This window comes from Terrapene carolina, unplaced genomic scaffold (assembly GCF_002925995.2).
Source record: "Terrapene carolina triunguis isolate 2854851 unplaced genomic scaffold, T_m_triunguis-2.0 Scaffold85, whole genome shotgun sequence".
NCBI classification, from domain to species: domain Eukaryota; kingdom Metazoa; phylum Chordata; order Testudines; family Emydidae; genus Terrapene; species Terrapene triunguis.
In genome coordinates, this window is record NW_020664436.1 from 7,520,283 (window position 1) to 7,535,415 (window position 15,133).

At 46.2% G+C, this 15,133-nt stretch overlaps 1 long non-coding RNA gene across 1 annotated transcript; it reads right to left on the reverse strand.

Moving 5' to 3' along the window:
* Positions 1-3,010: 3,010 nt before the first annotated feature.
* Positions 3,011-14,909, reverse strand: LOC112102427. The gene is made up of 3 exons (XR_002907738.3): positions 14,829-14,909; positions 5,272-5,417; positions 3,011-3,296 (listed from the first exon to the last, which is right to left on the reverse strand). It is a non-coding gene; the product is annotated as an uncharacterized LOC112102427 (long non-coding RNA).
* Positions 14,910-15,133: the final 224 nt, after the last annotated feature.

Genomic DNA, 15,133 nt, shown 5'->3' on the forward strand with positions numbered 1-15,133 from the left:
GAGCTCTGGGAAAGGAACATACATCTCCTCTCCCCTGCAAACTAAAGCAAACCATGAGTGGGAGGTCCAAGGGACATCACCAGTAGGAAAGTTCTCCCAGGTGGCATTCCTCAGGATTACATAGAGTGGGGCAAAAGGGAGAGGATGTTACAGTGTTAAAGCTCTGAAGAAGTTTCCCCTGCCCACAGAGGTATCCATCAAGCCATGAGCTGGTCAAGAATGGTGCTTCGACACCCACAACTGTTTGCTTGTGCCAGAACGTCATGGCATCCACAGATGTGTTGGGAGTGGGGGTGAGTGGGATTGCAGTGGTACATACACCTTGTGTTGGGCAGGACTGGATTTCCCCCAAAGGGAACACAAAAGGGGCACCAACAAAGCCAGTGTAAATATGTGTAAAAATATTTGCAGTAATGCCCCTCCCCCCGCCCCCAACACAAACATCAGCCACCTGGCTTGGGCTACCAGGTGACTGACCTTCCAGGCCCCCTGGACACAGGCTTCCACAGCTTCTCAGCCACTCCCTCCCCTCCCCCCCGAAAATTCGCTGCCCCTTGACTGCACTAGGCCCATCTATCAGTGCCCCTTGGTGCTGGAGACGCTTGCAGAGAGAGAGAGAGCACCTTCCTCACCAAGAGTTTTTCATTGCTTAACGGCTCAATAACACGCTCCCAGAGAGGGACACTCAAGAGTGCCCTGTATCCTGGAGACGAGCCCAGTCCTGCAGCACCTCTTTCAAACTTAGCAGACACTTTCCCTACCCCCTTTATTCCCTTGACAGAACTGGGAACCAAAAGGATTGCTTTGATTAGATCGTCTGACTTGCATCCAGGGCCCCCACCTCACAAACCCTGCCACACTGCCTCCAAGCACAGACCAGGCTCCTCACATTAACTGACTGTGTGGGCTGCTTTGCCTCAGGACCAAGGAGCCTGCTGCATTCTCTTCCAGCTGTGTCGTCGTCAGCGTCATGCTGACTGATTCAAGCAGTGAAGAGAGGGATTGTTTTTCTAACCTGTCCTCCTTTAAGTAAACTTTCCCAAGTATTCCTCTCCACTGTCGTCAGGATCATCTGCTGCTCACAGATTTCAGATCCTGAAAGGAAAACTTCAGACTACAGAAAAGATTTTCAAATCCCTGCATCTAAAAAAGAAAGAGAAAAAAATCAACTCAACACTAGCCTGCAGCATCCCCTGCTATTTCAAGTCCTGGGCTCCACACTCCCTACACAACTCTACAGACATCCCTCACTTGGATTTACAGCCCCCCTGTTATCCCAATCCTGTCCCCCCCCCACAGCTCTGCCCATGCCTCTCACCCCTGACCTGCAGCCCCCCTGCTATCCCAGCCCTGGGCTCCCCACACACAGCTCTGCCAGTGCCCCGACCCCTGATCTGCAGCCCCCCCTGCTATTCCAGCCCTGGGCTCCCTACACGCAGCTCTGCCAGGGCCCCTCACCCCTGACCTGCAGCCCCTCCATGCTGTTCTAATCATAAGCCCAAATTCAGCTCTGCTAATGCACCTCAGTCCTGATTTATGACATCCCCTGCTATTGCAGTCCTGGGTCCCTCAACACAAGCGTTCCAATGCACCTTAGTCCTGACTTGCATCCCCTCCTATTCCATGTTAGGTCTTCCCTAGACATAACTATCAGTTGTGGAACATAGGAATTGCCACACTGGTTCAGACCTGAGGTCCCTCTAGCCCAGTGTCCTATCTCTGACACTAGCCAGCACCAGGAGGAAGATGTAAGAACCCTGCAATTAGGCAGATATGGGATAATGTACCCAACACACTACATCTCATGCTAATCTCTAATAGAGATAGGGTTTAAACCCTAACGCATGAAGTTTAACATCCCTTCCAACATTTTTATTAGCAGTAACTATTATAACTCTAAATATTGGTCACCCATATAAATGTCCAATACCTTTTTGAATCTTGCTAAATTCTCGATCTCAACAAATTCCTGTGCCAATGAGTTTCACAAACTAATCACACATTGTGTGAAAAAGGATTTCCTTTTATCAGCTTTGAATTTGTCACTTTTTAACATCATTGAATGTCCCCTTGTTCTTGTGTTATGAAGCAAGGAGAACAGACGCTTCCAATTTCCCTTCTCTAGACCATTCATCGTCTCCTCGTCACTTTTCAAAGACAAACAATCCCAGTCTTTTCAAGCTCTCGTCAAATGAGAGTTTTTCCATGATCATTTCATGGCCCTTCTCTAATTGTGCAGTATCTTTTTTGAGAGAGATGACCAGAACTTCACACACTATTCCAGAAGAGACTGCACCATTGATTTATATGATGGCATTATATTACTTTCTGTTTTATTCTCCATCCCATTCCTCATGCCTTCAAACATCTTGTTTGCATTTTTGACCATGGCCGCGTCATATTGAGCAAAGGTTTTTCTTGAGATGTCTGCAGTAATGCTCTGGTCCCTTTCATGCATTTAAACAGTTAATTTAGGACTTTGTAAGATGTATAAGTAGTTTAAGTTTATCCCTCCAGCGGGCACCGCTTTACATTCACCAACATTGAACATTATTTGCCCATTCACCTAGCTTGGTTAGATCCCTCTGAGCTTCCTCAAAAGACCTTCCTGGTCCTGACTAACCTAAATTTGGTTAGTTTCAGCATGCTGGTATTAAAAGCTCCTGCACTGCAAGTGAAAAAAAGTGCCATTACATAATGCCAAACACCACCATTTGTTTTGTGTTTGTAAATCATTTTTTGCTGAACTGCATGCTGTTGAATTCACAGCCCTAGAAAATGAAGGCCTTTCTGGACACAAAAGGAACAGCACCGGCTTCCCCAGGGCGTGTCAGAGGCCCCATCTCTAGGTACTCTAGGGAGCTGAAGCTCTGTGACGAGTTCAATCCATGCCTTCTCTGATGAAACTGTCAAGGAGAATGATGACAGCCAATTGCTAGGTTGTTTGGGTGATGCTAGGAATTCAACTAATCCCCCCAAATCATTTCACATATGAGCTGCCAAACAGCCATAGATGGGAACGCTTTATTGTGCAATGGGTTTGTCATGAGGCTGAATATCCACTTAAGAATAAACCACAACTATCAACCTCCTCTCCTCAGTAAAACACCTTCCAGCTGAGACTTTCCATGACATTCCCTCCCCACAGCGTGGTTTCCAATTCCAGAACAGGGTTGTGGGTCCGCTGAGCTCAGGAGCTACTGCGCAGTGGTGCAGGGGCTGAGGTCCCAGCCAGGTGTGGACCGAGTGTGAAGAGCAGAAGGTTAACATGCCCCATTCATCACTGGACAGCACATCTGTAAAAAAGGAAATAAATATGAACTCAAGTAAAAATCTTGTCTGGATATGAGTTGAGTTCTCCCCAATGGCAACCAAAGAATATGATGTGGGGGGGGGGGGTTGCAGCTGAGCTGATTTAGTGCTGACTTGTGCTTGTGATTCTTCAAAAGAGTCTTATTCCCTCTCTACTGCATCTCCTCTTCTCTGTCCCAGAGACACAGAGTTCAAGTACTGCTCGGAATATCATTCTGCTTTTTCTTCCAGTCACAAAGAGATTTAAAGTTTTGTTGTGTTGCCAGACTCATAAAAAGAGGCCGTCACAGTCTGGCCAAATTTAAAAGAACTGTGTGTTTTAGGAAAACCCAATTAAATTCTCTGGTCCTAAGTATCTCGCTTTCATCTCTGCCGAGTATCAGCTTTCTCCTTTCCTACCAGCCTCATCCTCCTTTCTGATTCACTCAGTAAGATTATAGCCCAGAGCTCCCTAGGGTAGAGTACCTGACTTGCCGTGTATACCTGCAGAGCACTATGTACAACAGTGTCTCTATATAAATAATAATGATAGTGTAGTCCTATCTTGATGGCTCATGCACAAGGCAGTATCCTGAAACTCTTGTAAACTTCCCCCCACACACACACACACACATGCACATACACACTTCATCCTACTGTCACCAACGGGGCTTTGGCAGTCATGCCTAGTGGTCATAACAGGGGTAGTCAGAGGCCAGGAACAACGTCAAAGGTCAGAGCTGGAGTCAGGAACCAGGAGTCAGAGCTGGGGTCAGGAGTCCGAGAGCAAGCCAAGAGGCAGGTCTATCACTATGACTGGCAGCAGAGTCCACTTCATTGCACTGACACTTCTTGGAACTGTTTGTGGGCTTACAGAGGGCACCTGAACCAATCAGAGGCCACAAGGGAAGCTGTCAGTCCAGCCTTCCAAGATGGTACTTCTTGTGGTGTTTATTTGCACAGGGTGTATGTGATAACGCATATGCCCTATTGTGGCTGCTGGATAGTGGCATGGAGGCCATGGCCAGCAACGTAGGTTATAGAACCTCACAGCTATTCCCAGGGAGAGGTGAGAGACAGGACAGTGGGAGAGAGGGCTAAGCTGAAATGCAATGCACTCTAATGATCCTGGCCAGTGGAGTGGCCCCTCAAAGGCCATGAGACTGCTCTAAATTGTGTCAGAGGCCAGTGTAGTCCCCAGTATCAGTAGAGAAGTGTCATAAAGCCACCATGATCCCGCCTCCCCATGTGTGCCAAATGCAGCCCAATCCTTTTCTTGTGACTCCCCCGCAGAGAATGAATCCACCTGCCTGGGATACACACCTAAAAGCCTTAAGAAATAAAATGGCATGTAGTGTTTTCACCTGACTGGCAAGGAGGCTCAGAGGTGCCACATTTCACCACAGCTTCCACACCTACCACAGGCCCTTAGGTAATGAAAGGATAAGCCCCCTTCTGGGTATTCTCTCAGGGGATGTTCAATGGAAAATTGGAATGCAAGAGACTGAGAAGCAGAAAGCACATACGATAATCAGGGATGGCGTAAACTGATCTGAGTAGCCTAACAACCTGAATTCCAATCCAACCAACCTGAATCTTTGCCCCAAATGCCAGTCCAACCACCCAACCTTTCCAAGATTAAAAAAAAATGGTTATTTTTTTTCCAGCTTTCACAGTTGTTTGAGATTCCATCTATTCCCAGAAATTTACCAAAACACAGAAGAGCCTTTCTCACAGATCATTCTGAATTGAACAGTACAGGGAATGACCAAAAAGCTGGAAAGAAATCCTGTTCTCTCAGGATCTGCAAATTGATTTCTAGGTACAGATAAACATACTCTGTCCATTCCAGACTTGTCTCGGGACTCAGCTTGGTGCGTGATGGCATCAAGCCCAGGTGGCACCGATAGTGTCACGGTCTTACACTTCTAACCAGCAGGAAAACACAGGAGCAAAAAGGAGCTTCCTCCTGGTAGTTACAACTTCCATGAGGGGATTGATCCGAAGTGTGCACTGCTCTGAGACACAGCGTCGGGCCTTTGATGGCTGAGCTCTCCAGCAGTGAAGGGCTTTGGGACACAGTTGGTATATTTGTTCTATGGTACCAGCATAATGTTTCAATGTGCCTAAAAAGGAGTGAAGAGCATGCAAAGGATTAGTGTGTTTGGTGGGAGAGGGCGCAGGGAAGCCAACTGGGGGCCCAAGGGAGTGGCTGCCCCTCCCCAAACTCCAGCGCCCTTTAGGTATATGTATGGTGTCTTTTCAAGCATATTTTTCAATTGAAAAATGGCCAATGACTCACTGCTCCTCCTGTTTCTCCTTAGTTACAAAACCTGGCTCTGGTACTGGGGCAAGACCTAGGGAAAAGGCAAGACTAGCTGAGAACAGACTCCATTTAAGTTGCATACAGACCTCACACAAAGTACAGAGAATTGGTCAGTAGATTGAAGCCATCTGGCTGGAACAGCCATCGGAGGAAAACCTTGCAGGAGGTTTCTCCACCACACCTCATGATGCTCCAGTATCAGAGCATGATATGGGTTTCCTCCATTCCAAAGAAGTGCAACTAAATGGAGGGAGAATAGGACACTCTCTGTAGTTTGTCTTTCAGATGTCCTCACAATGTATGAGTCCAGCTGGCACTCACTCTTGCAAAGGATTTCAGTCCTGACTCTATGCCTAGTTATGCAGATCCTGCTGCACTTAGAGTCTGGGAGACTGAGTCCTGGCACTGGGCTGCAGATCCTGTGCTGTGCTCAGAGAATGGAGTGTAAACCTTGGCACTAGTGCAATGTGTGGTGTGTTGCTGCTCAGAGGCAGATGGAACTTTTTGCACTCAGAGCCTGGGGCTGTGGATCCTCTCACGCTCAGAGGATGGGAATATGAAGCCTAGAGATCTCCAAATTAAATACTCAATGAAGCAGTTTCTGCAGTGGTAAAGGAGTCCACCAAAAGGAAGGTTAGGGGACCATTGGTAGGGCCCTACCAAATTCACGGTCCATTTTGGTCATAGGATTTTAAAAATCATAAATTTCATGATTTCAGATATTTAAATCTGAAAGTTCAGTGTTTTAACTGTAGAGGTCCTGACCCAAAAGGGTGTTGTGGGGGGGTTACAAGGTTATTGTAGGGGCGTTGTGATATTGCCACCCTTACTTCTGCGTTGATGCTGGCAGCAGTGCTGCCTTCAGAGCTGGACGGACGAAAAGCAGCGACTGCTGGCTGGGAGCCCAGCTCTGAAGGCAGCGCCACTGCCAGCATCAGCGCAGAAGTAAGGGTGGCAATACCGCGACGTCCCTACAATAACCTTGTAATTCCTCCACAACAGCCTTTTGGGTCAGGACCTCTACAGTTACAACACCGTGAAATTTCAGATTTAAATCCTATTAAAATCCTATAACCAAAACACCAGCAGCAGTGCAGAAGTAAGGATGGCACGGTATGGTATTGCCACCCTTACTTCTGCACTACTGCTGGCAGGGCACTGCTGTCAGAGCTGGGTGCCTGGCCAGCGGCTGCCGCTCTCCGACCACTCAACTCTGAAGGCAGTGCAAAAGTAAGGTTTGCAATACCATGACCCCCCTACAACAACCTTGCGACTCCCCCACAACCCCCTTTTGGGTCAGAACACCCAGTTTGAGAAACGCTGGTCTCCCCCATTAAATCTGTATAGTATAGGGTAAAAGTACACAAAAGACCAGATTTAATGGAGGAGACCAGATTTAATGGTCTGTGATGAGTTTTTCATGGCCATGGATTTGGTTGGGCCCTAATCATTGGCTTTGCTCACATTACCCTGAGATATTTTATATTTTAGTCATAACAGGAGAGAAGCAGCAGCAGCAGCATCTACAGTCTATCCACTCCAGCCAATAGCATAAGAGCATTAAGGGAGACTACTGGTGTTAGACCTCCCAGACTCTCCATAGTAAAAGACACCCATTGGACTCTATCCATCCCGAAAAAGGAATTCATTGATGTATGAGTACAGGTGGAGGACTGAGGGATTCCTGCTTATTTCCCGAGCTCATCCCGACTATTCACCCCCATTGCTGAGGTACAGCTGGACATTCGTCACATCCCAGCCTCACTTTTGTTCAGAACTTCCCTGAAATAGTCATCAGCAAGTGCACTTTATCATAGCATTTTTAGGGAGTCACAGACAGGTCATGGTGAAAAAGGCAAGGGACACAAAAATGTCTTAAATCACAAGGTCACATACCACAGGCATCGTTTTATATCCCAAGTAATCTTTATGTTTGTATTTCATTGCAAATGAATGATGCTTATGCTTTGATAACAGTGACCAAAGCTGAACATACTACAGTACAACTGTTGTTCTAGAGCTGGCCTTTATTAACAACTTTCTTCATTGTGTTTGTTAAAATTCCTTCTTCACCTAGGTTGGGGAAGGGAGAAAATTCATCAACTCTGGTGATATTAAAGATCCTGCTGGGAGTTCCTTAGTTGGTTGCCATAGTGTTGTTGCTGAGTTTCTGTTCTCTATGATCCTCCCATGCAGCCAGGGGCTTGTCTACAAAGGGACATCCAGGAAAATTAATATGAATTAACTAAAGATATGAATTTGAAGATTAGCTAAAATGCATTAAACCTGTGTGTGAAAACCATCATTCAGAAATAAAGTGCCCTTAATTCTATTTATCTTCATTCACCTCCAAAGTGAATTAAACTAAACCAAAGTAAAGCCACTTTAATTCTGAATAATAGTGACCACACATTGATTTAATATGGTTTAACTAATCTACTTTAAAAGTTAATTTGGATTAATTTTCCTGAGTGTCCCTTTGTAGACAAGCCATAGATTTTACCTTGGCAGAACAAGATTCTCAATGTAAGTGGTTCAACTGTAACTGTCACATCCACTTGCCCATATGCAAAAGTCCCAAAATGTCAAAAGCCATGATGTATACAGAACAATTTAAAAAAAATCCACCTGAGAAATATTTATCTGAGGCATTTCAGCTGATGACAGCAGTGCCACAGATAGCAAGGTGATGGACAGTAGCAACTGGAATATATAGTAGGGAAAAAACCTATGAGGCTCAAGTCCTATTGCAAAAAGAAGTTGGATTGATTTCCCCTCTGGATTTTACTTGTTTACACTTTGCCTGAAATCTTGGAAGGAAATTTAATTAAATTATTACTTTGTTGTTTTAGTTTGAAAAATAACCATATCCCCTGGGAAAAACAGGAAACTTTGGAAGTATAAACAAGTTGTTTTCAAGTGAGTGGTTCAGTTTCCTATCACGGTGCCGCCTTCTACTCCCTTTCCCCTACTCTCTCCCTCCTTGTCTTTCTCCCTTCCTTCACCTTTTCTTTCCCCCACAACGTCCTTATTTCTGTCTCAGAAACCTTCTCCCCAGCTCCATTTCATGAAAGGCAAGTTACTTGCCAGTTGTGCACAAAGCTGGACATTTAGGGAGGTTGTCAGTTTATGGAGTAGACCAGCCTCACCTACTAAGATGCATCCTGCTAACTGTACCTGAGGTGAGATGAGGTATGAGTGATGAGGTATAGGTGAGATGAGCTTCTCAGTAACCCATGGGTCCTAACAGATCAGGGTTACTGTACAATGCTCAGAAGGGCTTCTGAACTCCGACTCTGGATGGCTGGGCTATTTGGTGAGCTGCACTTCTGATGAACAGTAAATAACTGATAGTTACTAAGGGCCAGAGCCACAAAGATATTTGGGTTTCTAACTTGCATTGATTTCAACGGAAGTTAGGACCCTAAATTCCTTTGTGGATCTGGGTCTGAATGACATTAGCTGATCCCTTTCTATGGATGTCCTAGAGACAGGAAATAAAACAGTGCATAATGTCCATTGCTATTTTTTTACTCTTTCCCAGGACTCCTTGCAGTGGTTGGATTGACACTGATCTGAAGCATGTAAGTGCCTTAAAAATAACTTTAAAAGATAAACACAATGCACTTTCTGTAAATGTAGATACTGATTTCTAATCATAGATAGTAGCTGGTTTGATATTCTCTGTGGCTGCTATTACTTCCTCGGAAACCTATTCACCCTGACCACACTCTCTGCGACGGCTGAACGCCATGAGATACGAACCTCCGAATAATGTAGTGGTACCTATCCCTCCAGCCATACTCATTCAAAGTACAATATAGAACAGGGAAGACACACCAGAAAAGCTACTTTTGTCCCTGGGGAGCTGACATCTGCTAATACTGTCTTGAGGTGGAAAATGTAAGATAAGGTATACAAACCCCATGATGAGGTATTCTAACCCCACACTGGCCAGGAAAGGGTTAACAAGCTGCTATGGGTCAATTAGTCCCACACTGCTATATCTGCAGCATGTCTCAGGCTTGGAGGGAGAGGTTAAAAGGGGAGAGCCCGACTCAGCTGGGTGGGAGAGCAGACTTCACTCTGAGAGAATAAAGTCTAGCTGAGGCCAGAAAATGACTAGAGATTGCTGTCTGCCACAGCCTCCCCGAGGGAAGGTAAGCCTGACATGGGACTAGTTTTTTGATTTCCTATAGTGACTTGCTTGTTTTTCTCAGTGAAACCGTTTCACGTAGTGTCCTGCCTGAAGGGGGTGACAACCAAATAAAAACCTGTTGTCTTGTGTACCTGGCTGTGGACTAACAGTGGTTTGTTGTGAGCCCAGAAGCAATCCTATCACAGTCACTCTTTAGGGACCATGGTATTAGTAGTCATAAGAAACTTGTATTTTGTTAACATATCACTTCAATGGAAACTGAATTTCCTACTTTTAAAACCCGGAAAATCAGCTGTCAAACTTAATCACATTTCTTCTGCCCTTCAGCATCCCACACTGCAGCATCAAATTATTAGTCATGATAACATTCTTGACAGCAGCGACACAAGATGGGTTAGTTAATACTTTTTACTGGACCAACTTTTGTTGGTCCGAGAGACAGAGCTCTTCTTCGGGTTCTGACCTCTCTAATAGCATGGAACCAACACAGCTACAATACTTGTAATTCTTGACAGTAGTATTTTGCAACCAATTTGTTGCTGAGTTCTGAAGGTTTCCTGACTTTTGCAGGAGCTTTCTGGATACAAACTCTGAATACTGACCTGCAGTGACCTCTTATGGAAAATAACAGAAAATGTCCCATAGGGAACAAACCTGCGCTGACTAGGGTTGTGTGTGGGAACTAGATGGTCTTATAAGATTTTCTATCTTAACTTCTATGATTCTTTGATCAGGGTTAGTTGGAAGTGCTTCAACCTTCCTAGGAATCAGGGCCGGCTCCAGGCACCAAGCTGGTGCTTGGGGCGGCACCTGGAGGGGGGCGGCGGCGCGGCGCTCTGGCCGCCGGGGGGGGGGGAGAGCCGAGCCCCAGCCGGGGCTCGCTGCCCTGCCCCCGGCGCTCTGGCAGCCGCGGGGGAGAGCCGAGTCCCCCCCGGCGCTCTGGCCGCCCTCCCCCTGGCCGCCGGGGGGAGAGCGGCGAGCCCCGCGCGCTGGCCGCGGGGGGGGGGGGAGAGAGCCGAGCCCCAGCCGGGGCTCGCTGCCCTGCCCCCGGTGCTCTGGCCGCCGGGGGGGGGGAGCCGAGCCCCCGCCGGGGCTCGCCGCCCTCCTCCCAGGGCTCCGCCCGCCCTCCCCCCCGGTGCCCTCCCCCCGGCCGCCTGGGGGCGAGCGGAACCCCCGCCGGGGCTCGCTGCCCTCCCCCCGGAGGCTTTTTCGCCTGGGGCGGCGAAAAAGCCAGAGCCGGCCCTGCTAGGAATAGGTCCTGCCATTTACATGGAGGTATTGCTGCAGGGGAGACATATGCCATCCATTAGCACTGGCAGTCCAGGGGACCAGATCAGCTTCTCTATTACTGGAAGCACAAAGCAGTAATATAGTACAATCAACACAAAAAATACAATAAATTAAATACCTCAGATGAGAACAAAGAATGGAACAGAAGCCAATAAAAAAGGGAACACAAAGCCTCACATAATATTTTACTTCTGCAAAATATAATATTTTCACCACGAAGTACAATACGAAGAGGAACACCCTTTCCTTGAGAAAGTGTGATGAAATATTTAATGATTACAAACAGTCAGGAACTTGGTTTTATGTCTCATACAAAAAATGCCACCTCTGCCTCTGCCCCTGCCTTACCCAATCAAACACACAACAGTATAATGGTTCAGTTTTAAGAAAGAAAGAGGGGCATCCCCTACTGAATTACCAGCATCACTTGCAACATCCTAGATTTTCCTTGGAGGTCTCTCATCCAAGTACTAATCAGACCTGACTCTACTTAGTGCTGACAAGGTCACAGCCCAAGACTATATGGCTGTTGGCCTTAAGAGAAGTCTGTTGGGAGAACTTCTTTCATTTCTCCTTTTGTGACACACAGACAATATCCAACATTATTTCTCTTTTCCCCTGAGTACCAGGGCTTGATGAGAGAAATAAATATGGTAACTGCTCCAAATTCAAAATTAATTGTGAGAAATCAGAAATATGTCAAATTTCCAAACTCAGAGAGATAGGACGGGCTTCTACCCAAATTGGCAGGCACTTTGTTTGTATCCTTGGGACTGTATGATCTACACTGTTAACAGTTATTGTCAAAAATGCTCTCTGATGATATAAAGTAAGCAAAAGAAAACAGTCAGACTGCCCAAAGATTTCTCTTTGTTATGAAGACAGAAAATCTTCTTTCCTGCATTAAATTATGTGACAGTTAAATTTCTCTAGCAAGCTGGAGTTGGGTGGAAGGTCAAGGAGAACAAATTATCTGCATCACCATATTAGCCTCATTCTGTAGGACTTCTCCATAGTGCTGCACTAACATCCTTACCCCAGGTCAAAAGATACTGTGAAGCTCTTGAAAAGCCCTATTTGCCTCCTTGTCTTCATTATTTGTGGACCAATGTTGTACCTCCAACTGTTGGTCTCCATCCCATTTGAAACACAGTCTGCCTTCTCTGCCACCTGTGGCAAGGCAGTTAGGAGAAGGAAAGTTGAATATATTGGATTTAATTGAGGAGAATTTATTCAATAACCAATCAGATTCCTGCAGCTAAGCTCCTTAATAAAGCTCACCTTATAAAGGAAAAAGTAAGAAAACCCCCATAAAAGTGTAACATCACTGTGTCCAATACTGCTGAAAATATCCCTGGACTGGAAATCAGTAAATGTCTCTTATAGCTGTTAGGTATAAGCTTAGAGAAGTTAAAGACCATCCTGCTTCTAGAGATGGCCATATTACATAACAAAGCAAGAGGGAACACTTTAAAAGCCTTATGCTAATTAACAAGGGCTCTAAGAATCATATTAAAAAGGGAGGATGCACAAGGGGAATACTTGGAAGAGGCCTCCCAGGGTAGAGGTATATTGTTCTTCTCATGTCCTTCCAACACAATCATAGCTTTTTTTTCCCCAGTGCTGGACACACATGCCCCATCTGTAGCACTGGCAAGATATTCCATGGTGCATAGTTCCTCCAGGATCTGGCAGACCAACAGATGTTCCATGGTTTGTGTTTCACTGCAGCCACGTGTGTCTGAACTGTTGGAATAGCCTCACTTCCGCATATTGACTATTGACCCACCAGCTCTTGTTTGGAAGTAATTTAAACATCTCCAGGTTGACTAATCCTTCTCTGCACCCATGGGAAGGCATTCAGCAACGTCAATGTGCATTTTGACATCCTTGTGAAGTATTTCAAGCTGTCTGTGCCACGTTTCCAGTCATGCAGCCATCATGGATTTTTTTTAAGCGGTTCTGTTAAGCTTTTCCATGGTTTCAGATGGTTAACTGCTGTGGTGTGGCCATGGAGCATATGTCTGGTATCCTGAGGTATACTGGGAAAGTTTATCAGAGGTAGGGGAAGTAGTGTGGAGGGAGTCTTCTGCAGCTAGTGTTCTCTCTGGTCCATTTTGTATATAACACAAGAGACCTGGATGCAATCACTACCTTAGTTTCTTATTCTCTGGGAAGATCCTTCAGGACTTGTACACAATACCACTTATGTCAGTATAACTTATGTCACTCAGGGGTGTGAATGAGTCACCTCCCTGAACGATGTAAGTTACACCAGCCGAAGCGCCGGTGTCAGTGGGAGAGCTCTCTCCTGTTGGCATAGAGCACTTCTAGTGTAGACTAGCCCTTAGCTAGTGTTCTGCATCACCATGGGAGAGCCTTGCATTCAGTTCCTGGTCTGCTCTCCTGTTCCACAAGCCAATGGGATGATTATTAGTGTTCTGGTACCACCCAAACACCCTAATCAAGATTAGTGCCCTGTTGTGCTAGGCACTGTATAAAATAATATAAGATATGGGTCCCCTGCCCCAAAAAGTTTATAATCCAATTTAAGATAAGGTGCAACAAGTAAGTGTAACAAATAGGGGTGGGGAGGCAGTAATAAGAATGCAGTTTAGCTAGAAACATCAACCGGGTATCCTGCATGTGCTTATGGACTCATGACCCATTCAACCGAATGGCTGGATTTTTAAGTCGTGTTTGCTCATTCCTTCAGTTTTAAGAGGACATTGCTCCCAATGAATTTTCATGCTGCTAAAACAGCCATAAGAAAGCCAGTTAAGTCTGTGGGAAAGCCTATAAGTGAACTTATTGCTCCCCAAGAGAAGATGTAGTACCCCTTAGCCATCAATCCTTAAGAAAACTACTCCAGGAGAGGCATCACAAATACTGAAAATGAATGGTGTTGATCAGCCTAGTATCTAAGGTAGTAAGGGCCTCAGAATTGTTTATCATAAAGTCCCCATGATCCATGTTATATCTCCTATATCACCAGTAAGAATATGATTTGGTCATGGAGGTCACGGATTCCGTGAGTTTAACAGATGGCTGCAACTTCTTCGGCTCCAGCTTCAGCCCTCCTGAAGCAGGGCTTGGACTCTGGCCCCCACATGACCACATCCTGATTTTGTACATTTTTACCATGACTGTTCCACGGATTTTTCCTAATAAAACATGACAAAGTCCATAAGAAAGCAACAAAAATGACAAAGGTCTAGAAAACAAACTATAAGGAAAGATTGAAAAAATTGGGTTTGTTTAGTCTTGAGAGTAAGGGGGGACATAACGGTTTTCAAGTACATAAAAAGTCATTACAAAGAGAAGGGTGACAAATTAAGTAATGGGCATAAATTGCAGCAAGGGAGGTTTAGGGTGGACATTAGGAAAAACTTCTTAACTGCCAGTGTAGCTAAGCATTGGAATAAATTGCCTAGGGAGGTTGTGGCATCTCCATCATTGCAGGTTTTTAAGAACAGTTAGACACACACCTGTCAGGGATTGTCTAGGTTTACTTAGTCCTGCCCTGAGGATAGGAGACTGGACTAGATGACCTACTGAGGTCCCTGCCAGTCCTACATTTCTATGTCTCTATGCCTTGGGGCTGATGAAGAAATGCAGAGATAGGTATAAGAAGGCTCTATTTATTATTAGATTATCATGGTTACCTAGGGAGCCCCAATCAAGCATCAGGACTCAACTGGGCTAAGAGGGGGTCCGAGAGGGGCAGTCTAAAGAGGAGGTCCAAGCCCCAGAGAACTTTACCATTGATCTAACTGCAGCCTGGCCCCCCTCTGGCAGCCGAGGGCTCCACCTCCGAGGTATAAAAACAGGCCGGGCAGGCTGAGCCCCAGGCGGTCCCTGGGCACAAGCAGCCTGGGCGGGTGTAAGGCGTTGGAGACCCAGCTCCTCCCTCCAGCTGCCCCGCGGCCAGGGGGCGGGGCCTCTGCTGGCCCCGGCGAGGGCTGCCAGGGCTGATGGTGCTGCGGCCCCCGCGGCCGGGATGCGCCCCTGGCTCCAAGCTTCCCAAACGAGAGCAGCGGCTCTGAGCCCGTCCCTCCCGTGGAGCC